The sequence below is a fragment of the Chiloscyllium plagiosum genome, unplaced genomic scaffold (assembly GCF_037043375.1).
Source record: "Chiloscyllium plagiosum isolate Xiang-an unplaced genomic scaffold, Cpla_swu_hap1 HiC_scaffold_3, whole genome shotgun sequence".
Taxonomy (NCBI): domain Eukaryota; kingdom Metazoa; phylum Chordata; class Chondrichthyes; order Orectolobiformes; family Hemiscylliidae; genus Chiloscyllium; species Chiloscyllium plagiosum.
The window spans coordinates 87055309-87070063 of NW_028270141.1; the positions used below are offsets into that span (position 1 = coordinate 87055309).

Sequence of the window (14755 nt, forward strand, 5' to 3'; positions counted from 1 at the left end):
TTCTTTGCTTCTCTAAATTTTCCACTGTTTCTTTCACCTACAGCAAAGTGAAAGCAAGAACTTGTACTAATAGAACATTAAGAAAATTTCCTTGGATTATCTTATTGAGAAAAGTTTGCAAACAGTGAATTTACTTAATGTCATACAGTGATATTCACATTAAAGTCAGAAATCAGTCCAGGTGTTAAATTGTCCTGTCAGACTTCACGAGTAAAAGACCATTGTTACTTTTGGTCACATTGTAAAATGGATAATAATGATTCATTAACAAAAACAGTGAAAATGCTGGAGAAACTCAACAAGTATGGCAACATTTGTGGAGAGAGAAAAATACAGTTAACGTTTTACATCTGAGATAACTCTTCTTCAGAACCCTGAGGTTCTCCAGGATTTTCTCATCTGTTTCTGATTTCTAGCAGCACTTTGTTTTGATATTGATTCACTTGCTTGTTATGCATCCCTCTTCAATTCCACAATTACAAAATGCCAACAATCTCTTTGCTCTGATGGTGGAAAGAGCTTTAACACTTCAGAGAGCCTGAGTCTATCATTCAGGGTCCACACGGATCATATACATGGGCTGTGCATTAAGTGATTGATATCCCTTTCGGGTGGCAACATCACTCTTGCCCCATTTGTGCGTTATTGGTCCCAAGTCATTTAGCAATTGTTACTGGTACTTTAAGAAACGCTGCAATGGCCTCAAAGCATCATGCTCTCTCAGCCTGAACAGGGCTGAAGTTAATTGGTAATCCATTGTCCTGAACATTGCATCGGTGACATATCTGACACAATGATAGCCTACAGATTGTGCTGTGCCACAAAGATCTCCTGCTGATTCTTGAAAAGATACCAAGCCACAGAAATTTTAGTCAACCATGATGTTCGAAGCCATAGGCAGCAGATGGATACTCTTACCATAATTTGTGGTTACACTCTCTGTAAACATGTCTCAAATAGATGTGACTGCCACCTTAGAGCGACATGCCACTTAAGATGTCGGTGGTTGGATAGGTACAGGCAATTTGTGCGCTGCCTGTATACCATTCCTCAGGGTAAGTTCGCCTCCTTACCAACATACACTCTTCTTTGAGCTTCCTGGTCTTTCAATGTCACCATGTGACATGAGTGGCTGGACAGCAGTTAGTCAGCCTTCCTTCCTTCGTCCTTATTTGCTTCTCAGTTGAGAAGCCGCCACCCGAGTACATCATTTCTTGGCCTCAACTCCCTGTCACTGTTTCGGTCAGCTACTTCCGCTCCTCTTCTCAATCATGAACCACAGAATCTCTACAGTGTGGAAACAGGCCCTTCAGCCCATCAAATCCACTCTGAACCTCTGAAGAGTACTCGACCCAGACCCATTCCCCTATATTTACCCCTATTAATGCGCCTAAACTATACATCCCTGGACACTATGGACAATTTAGCATGGCCAATTCATCTAACCTGCACATCTTTGGATTGTGGGAAGGAACTGGAGCACCCAGAGGAAACACATGCAGACATGGGGGGAACGTGCAAACTCCACACAGACGTACACCCGTCCCTGGCGCTGTGAGGCAGCAGTGCAAACCACTGAGCCACCATGTCACCCATACATTCCAGTTCATTCCCTTTCAGATTAAACCATCAATTGTTCTCCTTCTAAGTGTTCTCATAGTGAGAACGATTCCCTTTCCTCTCAACCAGTCTCCATTGCAACCTCCAATTCTTCCATGTCCTCTTGTAATTGTATCTCACTTTTGTGTTGACTTTGATTTCCATCCCTCCTGTTACACTTTAGCTGCGCAGATCATTGGTGAGACCACATATCAAATACTATGTGCAGGTTTGGTCTCCATTTTTAAAGAAGGATGTATATGTATTTCAGGAAGTTTGGAGGAGACTTGAAAAATTGACACCTTGAACCAGTGGATTATTTTCTGAGAATAGGTTGGGCTTGCTTTCACTGGAGCTTTGAAGAATGAGGGGTGAGTCAATCAAAGAGGATTAATTCCTGTTTGGTCTTGACAAAGTGGGCATGGAACAGTTTCTTTTTGTGGGTGAATCCTGAACTAAAGAACGCTATTTTAAAATTGTCTGTGTCTCCTGCCACTCCTGAAAAATTCATATTGCATGAAGTTCTGCACATGCACCCATTGGGGAAACATCCCATTAGTAAAAACCATGCTGATGTACAAATGGCAAATAAATATAAGAGGCAGTGTGGAATGAGGTTTTGATTTGATACTTGAGACAATAATAAATTAAATAATATTGAAAGGTCTCGGGAAACCACATAAACACAGAAGATTTCAGGGGTGTCAGCAGGAATTCTTTTTAAATGGGTGGTCCTTTTAGGATCAAGATGAGGAGGAAACATTTTTCTCTCTGAGGATTGTACAAGTTTGGAACTCCATCCCAGAAGGCAGTGAAAGTGTTTAAGGCGGGGGCAGCTAGATGCTTGTCCAGCAGGGAATTCAAGGCTTATCAGCATTGGATGGGAATGTAGAATTAAATGTAGAATCAGGCATGATCTTATTGAGTGACAAAGTTAGCTTGAGGGATTGAATGGTCTTCTTCTGCTCCTATTTCATATGTTCGTCTTTACTACAGTCAATTGTTACAATGTCAGAGATCAGACCCGACATTATAACACCCAGTTTTACAGAGGAACAAGAGGGACTGCTATCTGAATCTTCAAACATGAAATTCTGTCCTAGGTACATTGTATTCCATGTAAGGCGTCTTAGCCTCTGTCTAGGTGACACCTTCAGTGCTTTGGAGACTCCGATGAAGTGTTGCTGTATAGTATCTTCTGGAATTTGGTTCTGTTCCTGCTGTTTCTGGTTGCCAGTTTCGGTTGTTTGTTGTCGTGGCTGGTATATTGGGTCCAGGTTTATGTGCTGATTGATGGAGTCCATGGAAGAGTGCTATGCTTCTGTTTATCTTGTCTTATGATCGTTGTGTTGTCCCAGTCGAATTGCAGTCCTTGTCACCTGTGTGTGTAGCTACTGGGGATAGCTGGTCATGGCATTTAGTGTCTAGTTGGTGCACGTGGATGTGGATTGCTAGTTGTCTGCCTGGTTGTCCTGTATAGTGTTTCATGCAGTCTTTGCATGGAATCTTGTAAACTATATTTGTCTTGCACATGATTGGTATCGGGTCTTTTGTCCTGATGAGTTGGTGTCTGAGCATGTCTGTCAGTTTATGGGCTGTCATGAATCCCCATCGTCGGAGAAGTCTGGCTGTCAGTTTTCTTTCTGCCTGTGGAATCTTAGCCTCCAGCGTGACCACTTGTCTGTACCTACTATCAATGATACTCTCTGCTTCACAGATGCTCTTCAGCTTCCCCAACCACTGCTCGGCACTTAAACCTGAGACTCCAGGAGCTCCAGACAGAGACACTTCCTGCACATGGGCTGCTCTCAGGAACCTGAAATGTGCCTGGTTTCTCATATAGAGCAGGAGGAGCCTTCCACGGCTTAGAGATCTCCTGTCATGACTTAACTCTTCTGACTAAAGTTTTATAAGGCTCTTAGAAATCAAATAATACCAATCCATTTAGACTGAATGGACTGCAGATGCTGGAAATCAGAAACAAAAACCAATTGCTGGAGAAACTCAGCAGAGCAGGCATCATCTGTCTGCAAATCAACTTCCCAGCTCGGCCAACATACCGACAATTACAACCAACACCCAGCCGACAAATCTTTATGTGAATCTTGAAGGCAGAAAGGAAATTGATGACAACCAGACAGAGTAAGAGTACTAGCAGGTAAAGCAGGAAGCCCATGTGGCTGTTCACTAGCAAAACAGATATATCACATTGGCAACTGTTGAGGGGAGTGGTCTCTCAGGGAAACTAGTAACAGCTAAAATTGTTGCAGCTCAGTTGGCTCTGCTGCATGGGGCAAGAAGAGAAATTGATGGAATGTAATAGATATTGGAGACGCGATTGTAAGGGGCATATTTGTGGCAGCGAACAAGACTCCAGGATGATATGTTGTCTCACTAGTGCCTGGGTCAAGAATGTTTAAGAGTGGTTAAAGGACATTCTGGAAGAGGAGGGTGTACAGCCATTGATGGTAGTACACATTGGCACCTATGACACAGTTAAAAAAGGGTTGAGGTCCTAAAAGTCAAATATAGGACACCAAAGGTAGCAATCTCAAGATTACTAACAGTGCCGTGTTCTAGTCAGAGTAGAAATAGCAGTCTTTAATAGTAGACTACACAGCTGGAAAGATGGTGCAATGGGGAGGGTTTCAGATTTGTGGGACATTGAGACCGGCTCTGGGGATGTTTGGGCCATTACAAACTGAATGGATTACATGTGGGGCACCTGATGTTTTAGGGCGAGTATTTGCTGGTATGGTTGGGGCAGGAATAAACTAGAATGGCAGGGAGATGATAACCTAAGCAAGGTGACAAGGGAAAGGGGAACAGGGACGTCAATAAAAGAATGACGATAAAATGCAAAAACGGTAGACAAGGTCAACGAGAGCAAGAAGAAAATAGGGTCATAGTACAAAGAAAAGTTAGGATGTTTAAAAATGGCAAAAAGGCAAGTCTAAAGACTTTGTATTTTAATGTACGCATCATTAGAAACATGGCAGCTGAAATGACAGTGGAAATTGAAGTAAATGGATATAATCTTGTAACCATGTTCCCCATAATGGCTACAAGGAGATCAGAGTTGGGAACGTAGCATTCAGGGATATTTGAAATTTCAGAAAGACAGAAGGGAAGGAAAGATTTGTGGGGTGGCATTGTTCATGAAAGAAGAAATGAAGACCGCTGTGAGAGATGATCCAGACGTCGATGATATAAACTTCTTTTAGATGAAAATAAGCAACAGCAAGGGAAAGCAGAAATTGATATGAGCCATCCCCTAAATAGTAGCCACACTTTAGGAGAGTATAAATCAACAAATTTAGGAGAATGTAAAAAAACAGTAATTAAGTTGACTTTGCCAATCTAGTTGGACCGGGAGAGGTTGAGAAGGAGAAACTTTCATGGTAACCACAGTCAGTGCTAAATTTGAATTTAACCCATGCTGTTGACTTCAGTCTGCAACATAAAACCACTGACCAGCTAACTGAGCTAGTTAAGTCACATTTCCATCATTAGAGAAGTAGTACTAGACAAACTAAGAGGTAAAGGCAGATAAATCTCCTAGCCCTGGTGGTTTGAATCTTAGAATTCTAAAAGAAATAGCAGCCGAGATAATGGATGAATTGGGTGTGATTTTCCAAAAATCATTGGATTCTGGCCAAGTACCAGAGGAATGGAAAATTGCCATGGTGACAGCCTTATTCAAAAACGGAGGGAAGCAAAAAGTGCTTAACTATCGGTTGATTAACCTGACATCTATTGTTGGAAAAATGTTGGAATCAATGATTAAGGAAATAATAGGAGCACATTTAAAAATTGTAATCTAATCAAACAGAGTCAACAGTCATTAGTCCCCATGGTATTTGAGGTGGTATATTGGCTTATATATATATAGAATTGGCTAATGGGTTAAGTAAGTGGGTAAAAGAAGTATAATGTGGGCAAGTGTGAAGTTGTTCATTTTGGAAGGGAGAACGGGAAAGTGAGACTATATAAATAGTTGTGAATTTTTGGCAGTACCAACCCAGTAGGCTGAAGGCCTCTTCTGTACTGTATGATTCTATGATGCTCAATGAGAACAGAAGACTGGAACTTTATTTAAAATGAAAAAGAAACCACAAAAACTGAAACACAAAGGGACTTGGGGATACTTGTAAACAAAACAAAGAAAGCTAGCACACAGGTGTACCAGCCAATTGTTTGCCCTTATTCAAGGGGCTTAGAGCATAAGAGTAGGGAAGTCTTATTGCAAATGTGCAGGGTGCTGGTGAGACCACATCTGGAGTACAGTGAGCAATTTTGGGTCTTTATTTAAAGAAGCCTATAATTTCATTGGAGGCAGTTCAGACAGAAAGTTCACAAAGATGAACCCCAGTATGGAGGGATTTTTTTATGAGCAAAGGCTAAACAGGTTGGAACACAACTCACCAGAGTTTAGAAGAATGAGATGTAATCTCATTGAAACATTTGGTATTTTTAAGGGACTTGATAGTGTAAATGCTGAGAAGATGCTTCCCCTCATGTGAGAATCTAGGAGCAGAGGGAAAGCCTCATTACAAAGCGGCACCAATTTAAGACTGAGATGAGGAAAGAATTTTTCTCTCAGAAGGTTGTAAGTTGTTGGAACTCCTTTCCACAGAGAGCTGTGGAGACAGAACCTTTGTGTATATTTAAGGCTGAGATAGATAAATTCTTGATCAGTTGGGGAACCAAGTGTTACGGGGAATAGGTTTGGAAGTGAACGTGAGGAATGTCAGATTAGCCATGAACCTATCAAATAGCAGAACAGACTTGAGGGATCAAATGGCTTACTCATGTTCCTATCTTTTATGGTCCTATTAAAACTCACCATCTTGGGTAGTAAGGCGGTCAAGATCAATCCCATCAGTTGTCTTAATTCTCAGCTCCATTAATGTCCAAATATGTTACATTTTTGAAAGACTCACAAATCTAAGCCGCTCAATTTATAGGAAGTTAAGACTAGGAGAAGTTCCTCCAGCTCCACAAGTCTGCTCTGCCATAGTAGGAAAAAGTGAGGACTGCAGATGCTGGAGATCAGAGCTGAAAAATGTCTTGCTGGAAAAGCGCAGCAGGTCAGGCAGCATCAAAGGAACAGGAGGATCAACATTTCGGGCATAAGCCCTTCTTCAGGAATGAGGAGGGTGTGCCAAGGAGGCTAAGATAAAAGGTAGGGAGGAAGGACTTGGGGGAGGGGCGTTGGGAAGCGATAGGTGGAAGGAGGTAAAGGTGAGGGTGATAGGCTTGCAATCTTCTTCCCGACCTCTCCGCCCCCACCCCCTCTCCGGCCTATCATCCTCTGCCATAGTAGGCCAAGGGTGATCACCATTTTCACTTGCTATCTCCATATCCCTTGAGGTCATCAGCATTTATAAATCTATTGGTCTTCTTTGTGAAAATTGTTAATGACTGAGCTTCCAATGTCATTAAATGTTGAAAAAATATTTTAAAAGTTAGGATTCAAGATATCATCATAAATTTAACTCCATAAATTTTAAATAATTTCTAACTTTAGATAAATGTGAAGGAAAAAATAATTTATTCATAATTTTCAGTGCATTTCTGCATGTCTCATGATGTTCTAACCATCTTCAGCCACTCATCCATGACCTTCCCTCCATCATAAGGTCAGTTGTGGGGATGTTCAGTGATGGTTGCACAATGTTCAGCACCATTCACGACTCTGCATATACTGATACAGTCCATGTTCAAATGCAACATGACTTGGACAAGATCCAGATATGGACTGACAAGTCCCTTTTGCCACCTTTTGCATGACCCTTGGTTCACGGAGTTTGCTTAGTTCACTTGAACTACCTCAAATCTGGAGCTGTAAGAAGTTTTGAGTACAGCCTCTGAGGGCTGATTTTAGAAATGGGCTGTTTTAGTTTGGAAAGTCCTGCTGATTTAACACTAAGTTAATCACTTCAGTTATACCTCTCCAGGAGACATTTTGCAGATTCTCATTCCTGTGCTGGAGTACATGATGGCAATTCAATATTTAGGTCAACATGTTCCACAAGATTTTGGGAAATTCTACACAACAAATATCTCAGTACCAGCTCCTGAAACTCACTCTCAGCACCAGAATATCAGTGCTGACAGCCCCAGTTGATTAAACCTGGTGTTAGTTGGAAATAGAAGACTCAATCTACTTCTGATTACAATATCCAATACTTGGCTGCAACATTAATATTAAAATGAGTTATATAAATTCTAAAAGATATTTTTCAGTTCTTTATTGTGATACTAAAGAATACCCATGAATCATGTAATGTTGTCCATTTTTGGTTCTGCTGCCAATCTAAGCCATAGCAACTGTAACCATGCCAGCCCAACAACACTCAAATCAATGCTAACGTCCATGCAGAATATTTTTGTGGAAACGTATTTCAGGAGGAATATGAAAAAGACTTTAAGTCCATCCAGCAATTCAACAATTTGTTTTTCCTGCTTTTACCAACATAGAAAAACTGAAAGTACGCCATAAAATAAAGGCTAATGAACATATTACTAAAATTCTCGGAACTCTCTCAGTTGTTCTATTGTATCTCTCATGCAGTAATGACATTAATGAATCACAAAATTGAGCTAAACTTAAATCAGAATTAGCACATTGCCAGATCAGAGAATAAATAATTTTCTACAAATCCAATAACAGTAAGCTGACATCTTAGATTTTTAATCATCATTCACAAGGCTAGAAAGCTGCAAAACACCAACTCTTCTCTACTTACATTGTCCATCCTGAATTAATTGTTTCATCCAAAATCAAATTGGCATCTTTTTAAATGAACAGTTGAAAAAAAAACACTTTGAATTCAGACCTTCTCTATTCTCAGCTTCAGTAAGTAAGGCTGTAATGCACAGTGTATATGATTAACAATCACTGTCACGGTGTTCCAATGGTTTAATCATTAAAGTCTCATAGCCACCATAGAGTTACAGTGCGATTTATTTGCACAGCGATTAAACATTCTTATTCTTCAAGAGGCTGTCTGTAAGAAACACCATTTAGCAAGCCAGAGTTTGTCTTCTTAAAGTATTTTGCTGCCGGGCACAGAAAGATATGCAACATGGTGCCAGGGAAACAATGTGTTTACAGTCACAGGGTTTGATAAAAAAAATTGTAGTGTCCAAAATAGCAAAGCTGATTTGTTAGTGGCTATCCCTTGCAACTTAGTCAAAAATTCATTACCCCGAAGATGTTGCTAAGAAGAAATATATCTAAAAATTTTTCAAGACCTTATTTCTAACAAATATATATTGCAAAAAAAATGAAATGAGTACATTTTTCAGGACTGTCTTTTTCAGTTTACAAGTTATTCTTCAGCAAATGAGATTGCTTTTTACATTGGAGCTATGACATGCTTTATGCTGAAATACAAACAGTAATCTGCTATTGCTTAACCTATATTAAATCAATTGAAACAGGTGCCCATGGCTGTTGGATACATGCTAACTTGTGTTATGACAATAGAAATAGTGTCGGTGTGGGCATGCCAGTAACTGTAAAAGGCAACTGCATGCTATTATTCAAAATCAATTGTTTCATGTTTGTGTAAGTGTATTGCAACAAGAGCTCAATGTGTGAAGTGTTGATGACATACTTCGGTCAAGGGAGAGTTTATTTCACTAATGTCTATGGAGGTGCATCTTTTTTAAAAAGTGAGCTGTCGCTCACTTTAATTTAACAGGAATAAGCCCAGTTTCATGACTGCCCTACTGAAGGTTCTGTTGTGAAGAGAAACACATAAATACATTCAAAAAGGGACAATTGGCAGGAGGTTGGCATTAGGTGATAGAGGAGATGCAAGCACCGTGGGCCAAATGGCCTCCCTTTGTATCGCAGTAATGTTTGTGATTCTGTGAATTCTATTACATCTTTCAGTGAAATAAGGAAATAGGTATGAAATAAACTCCAGGTGTTCCAGAAAATCTATAGAGTAATGAGTAAATGAATATGGTAATGATGTAAAGGCATGTATCATGATGCTACAGTGATATCAGAGGTCAAGAGAAAAGGTATAGAATAGTTTGTGGTGTAAAGGTTTGTGGTCACGTTCTCTGGAACCATTTGATTGCCCTTGGTAGATTCTCTGCCACCGATCCTTCTTAGTTAGGGATTTGACTGCAAGAGAAAAGAAGCCTTGCTTCAATTGTATGGAATGCTGGTGGGACTGCATATGGAACACTGTGTATGTCTCTGTATCCCTTGCCTAAGGAAAGATAAACTTTCTACAAAAAACTCCAGTAGAGGTCTGATTCCTGGGATGGTGAAATTGGTTTGCTATCTTGAGCTGAAGTTAATATCTAGATCAAATTATGAGAGACATTTACCCAAACTTCTGCTAGCCTAGCCATTCCTTTTAGTTATGGCTTTACCAACAACACAGTTTTATAAAATATTGATAGATTCATCAATGTTTAGCATCAGAATGTATGGGAAAATGCATACATATGGTATTGCAGTCGATGATTAGACCCAATTCACAATGATGGAGCAGTCTCAAGAGGCTGAATGGCCTACTCCTGCTTCTATACTCCCTCTGAGATCAAGTTGGAAAATACCCTCATGCAGTCTTCAGCAGAAAATAGACTCAATTTTAGAAACATAAAAACTAGGAGCAAAAGTGGACCATTTAGCCCATTGAGCCTGCTCTTTAATACAACATGAACATAGCTGCTCCTCAGTGTCAACATCAAACCATTGATCTCTCCCCAAAATCCTTTCTGCCTTTAAACTCTATAAATTTAACTGTTTTTTTCTTGAAGACACATAGTGGCATCAATAACCCTTTGTGTTATTGAGGTGATTTACATAAACATTAAGTTTATTACATGATCCTTCACGGTTAGCAAGATTATATCTGCAATGCATGCTTGATGCATGAGATATCAGGCTAAGCTTCACAATAGATTCTCATTACTACAACTGAAAAGGCCAGCACAGCACTAGTAACAAACACAGAAACAGAAGCAGAAGTGGTTAGCTTTTCCCACCTGGGTTAAATGCCTGCTGAATCCTGTAGGTGCAACATGTTGCTTTACTAGAAACATGGTGATCTTTGAGTTCTCAAATACACTTTGTAGAGGATGTTCTCTGACAGCAATGCTACTGTTGAATGTTCTGCTTCCCTTGGAGAGTCGTTAGTTTCCTCAAATTGTATCAGAGATAATTGTGTACTGAACAATGTAGTCTTGTCTTTCGATATTGTAATGAGGTACACTCATGTGGGATCTTTCCATTCTTGCATATATGCCAGTTATAAAACATCCACCTAATGTAGTTCCATATTCCATACTTGGCCCATTGTCTTGTATGCTATGGTGCTTCAAGTGATCATCTAAATAATTGTTAAATGCCTTGAGGGTTCTCATCTCTACCAACCTTTCAGGCAGTAAGTTCCAGATATCCATATCTGGATAAAATAAATCTTCCTAAAATCCTTTCTAAACCTCCTATCCTTACCTTTAATATATTGATCCCATAATAAGGGGAAAAATCTCTTTCTTTCTCCACAATGTCCCTCATAATTTTGTACAACTCAGTCAGGTCATTCCTCAGCCTTCTCTGTTCCAATGAAGCCTAACAAGTCTCGCTTGATAACTGAAATGTTGTTGCCCAGGCAAAATCCTGGTGAATCTCCTATGCACTGTCTCAAATACAAATATAAACTTCCTACAGTGTGCCAACCAGCACTGCACACAGTACTCCAGTTGTGGCCTAACTAATGTTATATACGCCCCCATCATAGAGCCATACAACATGGAAACAGGCCGTTGGCCCAACAAGTCCATACCGACCTTCAAAGGGTAACCCACCCAGATCTATTCCCTTACCCTATTACTCTACATGTCCTCTGCCTAATGCACTCAACCTACACATCCCTGTACACTATGGGAAATCTAGCATAATCATCTTTCCTGATTAAGGATTTTTGCCCAAAGTGTTGATTCTCCTGCTCCTTGGATGCTGCACTTTTCCAGAACCACACTCTCAACTCTGATCTCCTGCAACTGTGGTCCTCACTTTCTCTGAAATTTAGCATGGCAAATTCATCTAATCTGCATATTTTTGGATGGTAGGAGGAAACTGGAGCAACCTGAGTAAACCCACACAGACCCAAGGAGAATGTGCAAACTCCACGCAGACAATCCCCTGACACTGAATTCAAACCTGGGTCCCTAGCACTGTGAGGCAGCAATGTGAACCACTGAGCTACTGTGCTGCCCTGCTCTTGCATTCAATACCTTGACTAATAAAGTTAACAATCCCATATGCTTTCTTAACCATCTTACTCACGTGCCCTGTTGCCTCCAATGGTCTATGGACACCATGGTCTATGACAATGCTGTGGTTTTCAGAGGTGTGTTTTGTCCTTGTTTCTTTTTCAGAGAGACTGGGGGAACAGGTGACAAGCAATCTATGAGATTAACAACTTGTGAAGCCTTGGATGCTTTTTTCAAAACGTTAGAACAATAGAAGCAGCCTGACTGGGTGTGATCAAGCTCCCACCCACAGAAGCAGTGATTTTAGGTTTAGCTGTCAGCAGTTGCTGCTGGAGTCATGAAGAAGTGAAAGCTATTTTTCCCCTTCTTGATTACAGCCAAAAACTGGGTTTTCTCTTCCTGGGCTGCAGGATTGCATGTGAGACAAAATCTGCTTTCTGAATTTGCCTATTGCCAAGGGTATGTTTATGGGAAGTTACTAAAATTGCAACAGTTACTTCGTAATAAGTACTGTATCTATTATTTGGTTAAGTTTTCCAATAGAGTTTATTTATACCAAGTTCTTCTTTCTTTTGTCATATTTTAACAATAGTGTTTGAATAAATTGTGTTTTGCTTAACATCAAGTAGTTTGACCAATCAAATTGCATCTGTAACACAGCATCTGTCACTTACCTTTAAAATAAGGGAAAGGTAGGATCTAGACTATCTTCTTAACATATTTTGGAGGGTCTGGTCTGGACCATAACAGGTCCCCCTGATCCTCTGTACTTCCTAGTGTCATACTATTCATTGAGTATATCCTTGTTTTATTAGCCCTTTCAAAATGCAAAAACTCACACTGTTCAGGATTAAGTAGCATTTTCCATTGTCCTGACCATCTGATAGTCCATCTATATCACTCTGTAGTTTAAGGCTGTCCTGCTAATCATTTACCACTTACTGATGAAACCTCTTACATTCATGTGCAGATCGCTAATGTACATTACAAATAGCAAGAGACTCAGCACCAAATCCTGAAGTGTGCTACTGAAATGGGCTTCCTGTCACAAAAACAATATTTGACTATCATTCTCTGCTTCCTAATACTCAGCTAATTTTGGATCCAATTTCTCAAATTCCCCGGATCTCATGGCTCTTCTTGACTAGGCTTCCATACAAGATCTTGTTAGCACACTTACCATAGTCCATGTAAACTATATCCATCATACTATCCTCATCCACACATCTAGTCATCTGTTTGAAAAATGTAACCAATCGTGTCAGATACAATCACTCCCTGACAAAACCATGCTCATAACCTTATTAATCATAATATCTCCATGTAGAAATTAATTCTAATGCTTGGAATCATTTGCAATTTTTTCCTTTCACTGACATATAGTTGAAAATGTGTTGCTGGAAAAGCACAGCAGGTCAGGCAGCATCCAAGGAGCAGGCGAATCGACGTTTTGGGCATGAGCCCTTCTTCAGGAATGAGGAAAGTGTGCCAAGCAGGCTAAGATAAAAGGTAGGTGGGAGGGACTTGGGGGAGGGGCATTGGAAATGCAATAGGTGGAAGGAGGTTAAGGTGAGGGTGATAAGGTGAGGGTGATAGGCCTCACTGGGTTCCTCAACTGTTCCAGATAAAGACAGTAAGTACCAAAACCTTTTTATGTACTTACCCCCACACTCTGGGTTCCTCAACTGTTCCAGATATCACCCTCACCTTATCACCCTCACCTTAACCTTCTTCCACCTATCACATTTCCAACGCCCCTCCCCAAGTCCCTCCTCCCTACCTTTTATCTTAGCCTGCTTGGCACACTTTTCTCATTCTTGAAGAAGGTCTCATGCTCGAAACGTCGATTTTCCTGCTCCTTGGATGCTGCCTGATCTGCTGCGCTTTTCCAGCAACACATTTTCAGCTCTGATCTCCAGCATTTGCAGTCCTCATTTTCTCCACTGACATATAGTTCCCAAGTTTATCGGTCCCACCCTTCTTAAATAATGAAATCACATAAATTATTCCTCTGGCACCAATCCTGTGTCTAGCCAAAAAGGAATTTAAGATTCATACCAACAGCCTGGGATACATCTCATCAGAGCCTGGGGATTTATCCAATTTTGAAGCAGATAAAATGACCAACTCCTCCTCCCTCTCAATTGTAATTTGTTCAAGTATTTTACAGTATTGCCAGGACTCAAGGGACTGAGAAATACGGAGAGGGTGGACAAACTAAGACTTTAAAAAAGAGCAGCATGGTGACTCAGTGGTTAGCACTGCTGCATCACAGCACTAGGGACATGGGCTCAATCCCAGCCTTGGGCGACTGTGTCGAGCGTGCATACTCTTCCCGTGTCTGTGTGGGTTTCTTCTAGGTCCTCTGGTTTACTTCCACAATCCAAAGATGTGCAGGTTCGGTGAATTGGTCATGCTAAATTGCCCAGAGTGTTCAGAGATGTGTTGGTTAGGTGCTGTAGTCAGTGTAAATGTCAAGTAATAGGTTAGGGGAATGAATCTGGGTGGGTTACTCTTCAGAGGGTCAGTGTGGACTTGTTGGGCCAAATGGCCTATTTACACACTGTAGGGGTTCTATGAGTCCTACTCTCTGACCCTTTACCAATTTCATTCTTCTCAACTTGTGAATATGTATGCAATTGTTATTTAAAACATCATGTACATCTTCCGGCTCACAATTTGTCACTTAGGACTTTAATGGATCCCATTCTTTCATTGGTTATCCTTTTGCAGCTAATAATAGTTATAAAATACCTTTGGATAGTTTTTTATTTTATTCACCAATATTAATTTTAGGGCATAGTTTTTTTTGAGAAAACTCCTTTAATGTGAATAATTTTGCATATTTTAAAAAATCACTTGCGAGGCCCTAGAAGCAGTGGATGCATTGGTGGTCATCGTCCAATTT

The 14755-nt window shown here is 40.4% G+C and overlaps 1 protein-coding gene across 1 annotated transcript in view; it reads right to left on the minus strand.

Annotated features, from left to right (window-relative positions):
* Window positions 1-8627, minus strand: part of LOC122546367 (uncharacterized) — a 218016-nt gene extending 209389 nt beyond the window's left edge. The window contains exon 1 of the mRNA XM_043685104.2: window positions 8352-8627. The gene's annotated coding sequence lies outside the window, so the exon portion shown is untranslated. The remainder of the gene's footprint in view (window positions 1-8351) is intronic.
* Between the last annotated feature and the right edge of the window lie 6128 nt (window positions 8628-14755).